The sequence below is a fragment of the Pteropus vampyrus genome, unplaced genomic scaffold (genome assembly GCF_000151845.1).
Source record: "Pteropus vampyrus isolate Shadow unplaced genomic scaffold, Pvam_2.0 Scaffold178, whole genome shotgun sequence".
NCBI lineage: Eukaryota > Metazoa > Chordata > Mammalia > Chiroptera > Pteropodidae > Pteropus > Pteropus vampyrus.
In genome coordinates this window covers 446,790-452,789 of record NW_011888959.1, presented here as the reverse complement: position 1 = coordinate 452,789, position 6,000 = coordinate 446,790, and the positions used below count along the sequence as shown (strand labels likewise).

The 6,000-nt window shown below is 45.4% G+C and overlaps 1 protein-coding gene across 4 annotated transcripts in view; it reads left to right on the top strand.

The window, feature by feature from the left end:
- TECPR2 (tectonin beta-propeller repeat containing 2) overlaps positions 1 to 6,000 on the top strand; it is a 66,429-nt gene that overhangs the window by 6,786 nt on the left and 53,643 nt on the right. The gene's annotated exons all lie outside the window — the stretch shown is intronic.

Sequence of the window (6,000 nt, the reverse complement as noted above, 5' to 3'; positions counted from 1 at the left end):
TCTCATCAGAAACTATTGGAGGCTAGAAGAGAGTGGAACAACATTTTTAAAATGCTGAAAGCAAAGAACTGTCCACTAAGAATTCTGTAACCAGTGAAAATATCTGTCAGGAAAGAAGGTGAAATAAAAATATTCTCAGATGAAGGAAAACTGAGGAATTCATTGCCAGCAGACCTGCTCTAAAATCATTGCTTCAGGAAGTTCTTCAAACAGAGGAAGTGATCCAGAAGGAAGCTTGGAACATCAGTGCTGAAGGAAGGATAGTAAATATCTAGATAAATGCGATAGGGTATTTTTCTTCTCTTGAGTTCTTTAACATATATTTGACAGGTAGTAAAAATTAAAAAAAAAACGGATCAAGTTTTTAACATGTACAGGTGTAGTAATATGTAAGACGAGTGTAACGAGAAGGGAGAGTAAGGAACCTACGTGGTGTAAGGTTTCTACATTCTTGAAGAGGTAAAATGTTGAGTCTAAACAGCTTTTGAAAAACAGTGTGTTTGTGTGTGAGTGTGTATAGAGTAATCCCTAGAGCAACCACGAAAAAACCATTACAACATGGTATAGTCAAAATCACTATAGGTGTATTAAAATGGATTTTTAAAAATTATTCGAACAACTCACAGGAAAGCAAGAAAAGGGAAACAGATGAAGGAAAAACAGAAGGAGCAAAAAGTAAACAAATGCAGTGATAGACCTAAATCAGAATGTACCCATAATGATCTCACATATCAACTAAAAGACAGAACTCGGAATGGAGCACAATCATGAGTCAACTTTGTGTTGTCTCTAAGAGATTCAGTTTAAAATTAATGGAAGGTCAAAAGTGATAGGTTGGGGAAAGATACAGCATGTAACACTAATCAAAAGAAATTCGGAGTGCTATGTTCATGTCAGTGGTCTGAGCAGAAAAGTAGGGACGACGAGAGACCTTACGTAATGGGGCAGGGTCAGTTTACCACGAAGGCATAGCAGGGTTAAATGTGCATGCACCTCGACGACAGAGTTTTACAAATACGAAGCAGAAACCCACAAAGCTGGAAGGAAAACTAGAGAAATCCACACTTACAGTTGGAGATGTCAGCACCTCCCGCCGTAGTAGAAGTTCTGGACAGAAAACCAGCAAAGATGTGGAAAAGCCGGGTGACAGTTGCTGTCAGCTGCCTGATCTGGTTGACACTTTCAGGGTGCTGCACCTAGCAACAGCTGCGTACACGTTCTTTACAGGCAAACGTGGACCGCTCCCTCGGGGAGACCCTAGAACACACCTCAGCAAATTTAAGTTCAGGCAGGCTTTCCAGGCTCCGTGTTTCATCTCGTTTCATTTTCGCTTTTTAATCGAAGTACAATTTGCATAAAGTATACAGATCTCATGAATTCGTGTGTCTGTACACCTGTGTCAGCACACAGATCGCGATGCAGAACATTTCCAGCAGCCCAGTGGACTCCCTCGGTAAATACCTCCTCCCGATCAACACTCCTCCCCAGGTCCCTACTTCTGGCTTTTTTTTTTTTTTTTTTAGGGAATTCATTTTTATTTATTTACTTTTATTTTTTTTATTATGATGACATTGGTTAACCAGATCCAATACATTTCAAGGGTACAGTTGAACAGTAACGCATACACAGTGCATTGTGTGTTCACCGCCCATAGTTAGATTTCTTCCTTTCACCACATATTTGACCCCGTTATCCCGTCTACCTCCCCCTTCCCCCTCCCCGCTCCCCTCTGATAACCACTAGTCTACCGTCCATGTCCATGAGTCTCTGTCATGTTTGTTTGTTGCTTTTAGATTTATATTCCACATGTAACTGATCTCACGTGGTTTTCAACTTTTTCTGTCTGGCTTATTTCACTTAGCATGATTATCTCAAGGTCCATCCATAGTGTCACAAATGGCAGTATTTCATTCATCTCTTCTTATGGCTGAGTAATATTCCATTGTGTATATGTACCACAGCTTCTTTATCCAATCTATTGTAGGACACTTCGGTTGCTTCCATGTTCTGGCCACTGTGAACAATGCTGCTATGAACATTGGTGTGCAGATATCTTTTTCGGGGTAAATACTCTGTAGAGGGATTGCTGGATCATATGGTAGATCAATTCTTAGTATTTCGAGGAACCTCCATACCGTTTTCCGTAGTAGCTATAGCAGTTTGCAGTCCCCCCAATAGTGTATGAGGGTTCCTTTTTCTCCGCATCCTCTCCAACACTTGGTATGACTTGTCCTGTTGATAATAGACATTCTAACAAGTGTGAGGTGGTATCTCATTGTGGTTTTGATTTGCATTTCCTTAAAAGCTAGCGATGTTGAGCATCCTTTCATATGTTTGTTGATCATTTGTATGTCTTGGGAGAAGTGTCCATTTAGGTCCTCTGCCCATTTTTTGACTGGATGGTTTGTTTTTTCATTGTTATTGGGTTGTATGAGTTCTTTGTATATTTTGATACTTCTGACTTCTGACACTGTAGACTAGTTTTTGGCCCCTTGAGCTTTAATTCACTATTACATAACCTTTGGCATGAGGCTTATTGGTGTTTTAAGGGCTTTTGTTATTGTTCCAGAAAGTGTATTTGGAAGGAAGTGGAATACAGAGCAGGACCTGGAGCAGTGTGTGATAGGCCAGAAAGATGGTCAGGGCCTCCCCCATGAGGCTGAGGGCTGGAACCTGCCCCCGCGCCAAGTTAGCTCCAGAACTGCTCTGGGGACGTGTGGGGAGGGCTAGGGGCCAAGCATGCGTTAGTGTGCTCTGATAGGATTTGCACCCCTTCTCAGGTTGCAGTTATAACCCCATTTTGTTTTACAAAACACGTTTCATTGACGACCATTTTATTTTTTTTTAAATTTATAACTATATGACTATTTTTAAAATTTTAGCTACGAAACTCAAAAAACTCTTAAAGAAATAAGAATTCCATGCTCTCTAGAATTAAGCTATAAATTACAACTGACTGTAAGTTTTATAGTTTTACCGAGAATTAGTGTATTATTTGTTGTATAATGAGCCCTGTGGACTTTGAAGGGATGTGATATGCTAGGACGGCCTTTGCGGGGATGACCAGAATTTGGGGGAATCTAGCACAGACGACTGGACCCAGCAGACTAGGAGGGGACTCCAGGAAGAAATCCCATGTATATGTTTTAGTTGGTTTTCCCAATGTACTTCATTGGGGCCCAAATCCACACTTGGCAGCCCTAAGTATCAAAAGCATTTTTTGAGTACCCACTGAGTATAGAACATGAACATAATTATGGAAAATCACAAAGAAAGTAGAAAATTAAAAAAAAAAAAATCTGTTTTGGAAAGAACATAGAACTTGGAATTAGAATGTTAGGGTTTGAAAACAAAACTAAATGTCCCTGTAAAACACAGAGCTGGAGGGACACCCAGCGGCGTGAGGTCGCCTGACCCTCAGAGGGCCCTGGCATGGGTCAGCCGAGGGCGGTCGTGAAGGGGAAGCATTCGTTGTCTTACTTTAATGCTGTGGAACTGTTAGAATTTTTTGGTAATAAGACCGTATTCATATATTACTTGAATAAACAACAGGACAAAGATTTATTTTGCCTTTTAGTCATTAGCGTGCAAGCCTAGAGCTGAATTAAATATTTATGTCGCTGTTTCTGTCATTTTCATCTTCAGAGCCGGCTGGGTCTTAGAACCTTTTGGCACAATCCCCAGGCTTTACAGAGGCACAGAGGGTAAGGTCCCTGCTCCCGGCCACGTAGCTGGTCGCAGTAGCTGGTTGCCGGGCCATGGCGCTCACTTCCTGTGAGAGAGGGCAGGGCTTCCACAGGAGTCTGGGTGTCAGGACAGTTAGAAACCAAATTCTGGGTCTCCGGAATTTCCAGGGGAAAATTGAGCGATGCCTCAACCCGGTTGATTTAGGGAAAGTCTAAGATTTTGTGAGAAGCGAAATAAAAATAAAAAGCAGTTTCCCCTCTAAGAAATGCATGTGTGACACGGATGGAAGATCATGTTTTAAAATGAAGCATTTTCCTAAATAAGAAAGCAGACCTTTTACGTGGTAAACATAGCCTGGCATGTGTTTTCAGAATAACGTTTTTGGAAACCTTTTTTCCCTATACAAGTTAGCAGGAGAGGGCAGATGGAGACACGAGAAATTCTTCCTAGCTGGTGCCAAAAGCGCGGGGAAAACGTGAGGCGCTGATAAGTACAAAAATCTTATGAACTCATTAGGTATATGGATGTGACATACTCACGAACAGACCAGAAGACAACTTGACCTGAGTTTCTAATTTTCTGTTTTGAAATTAAACGTGTGATCTCTCTCCCCTTAGCATTCAGCGAGCTGTGGAAGTTCATGGCTTCGCCTTCTGAACTGTCTTTGCACTAACCACAGCTTTGCTCGTTCTCATTTCTGCCACTTTTCCACACTTGCCCTCTTCATTCGTTCAGTATTTGTCAAGTGCTGACGGTGTGCCAGGCCCATTTCCGGTCCCAGAGGCGCAGTAGAGAACACAGCAGGCAGAGCCGCTGTGCTCGTGGAGCTTGGCGTCTCATGGGAAGAGCCAGAAACGTAAGAGACGCTGACATGCAGACGGACGAGCGGGGACACGTGCCGAGGGCGAGGTGAAGCAGAGAAGGCAGCGAGGCGTGCCAGCCGGGCGGCCCAGTTTTAAATGGGACCTTCAGGGAAGGGCTGACCGAGAAGGTGACGGCTGAACAAAGTCTCAAGGAGAGTCCCCAGCACTCCACGCTGACACGTCTGGGGTGGCACGCAAGCGGAGGGAAGGACAGGCCTCAGCATGGGAACCTGCCCGGGATGTTTTCAGCTAGAAGGCACATGCTTCTAAGTGTTTACCTGACTTTGCACCCAGTATATTTTTTAAAGCAGCGTGGAAATGGGGTTTTTTGTCTCGCGCATTGGCCAGAGGTGCATTTGCCAAAGGCCTTCCCGTGCCTTCCCTGTGGAGTAACCCGTAGCTGCGCCCACCAGGGGCCCGGGACCTCCATCTGGGAGGCCGGTGGCACTGCGGCTCAGGGGTTCACAGGCCTTCTTGGCACGGGCTGCTTCCGTTCATTAGACACTGGGAATGTAGTTTTCAACGTTTTTTACAGTGACTCACAGTCAAAATTGTATTTTATTAAATGTTCATCCTCCCTAAATTGACATAAATTCTACTTAATTCCAACAATTTTTTTTAACGGCAGTTGATAGGGTGAGTAAAAATATGTATGAAATTGATACGAGTCAAAAAGAGTCAGGATGCCGGCGGCAAAGAAGGTGGGGGGCGTTCCCGCTCTGGGTGGTAGGACTCGCTTCAGTAAGGCGCTGTGGCGTCAGCACCAGGCGGACCAACAGGCCATCGGAGAGAACGGAGGACGCGGACAACGCCCGTGCGCTGAACGCCCGGGTGCCGCGCGTTTTCCCAGCAAGCGATGTGGGCGCCTGGAGGGAAAATGTGAGCCTCGATCCCTGCCTCACTTCCTGGGGGTGTTCCGTCCCAGCACTTCGAGGGCATTCCTCTCCTCTGCTCTCAGACTGCTCGTCCTTTTCCTTCATCGCGTCCCTGGCCCCAGGGACCTCCTTTGGGTCCAGGGACGGACTGCAGCCTGCCCTGTGGGGCTGAGGAGAGCGGTCCAGGAAAGCGGAGTCCTTTGTTTCACTTTAGAGCATTATAAAGTCGTATGAACATTCAAACTTCAGACCAGGGTTTTTTTGTTAGTAAGAGGAGGAAAGCAGTGAAACAATCCGTATGAATTCAGTGAATTCGTATCTCATTTGAGTCTAAGCAGAGAGCCCGTCTCCGTCTGGCGTGCTGCCTCGGGCCCGTTCAGTCTGCTGCTTCTCCAGACTAGGCCCGGACTACCTCCGGCCCGAACTGCCGCCCTGGGCTCCCCGTGGGCTTCCTGTCGGGCCCCCTCCTGGCCCCCCGCTCCAAATCCCCTCTGACTGACACACCGGCACAGTCAGGGGTCTTCAAGGGCTCCTCTTATGGCTTAAGATCCAAGCCCCTCACCTGTACCTCGGTC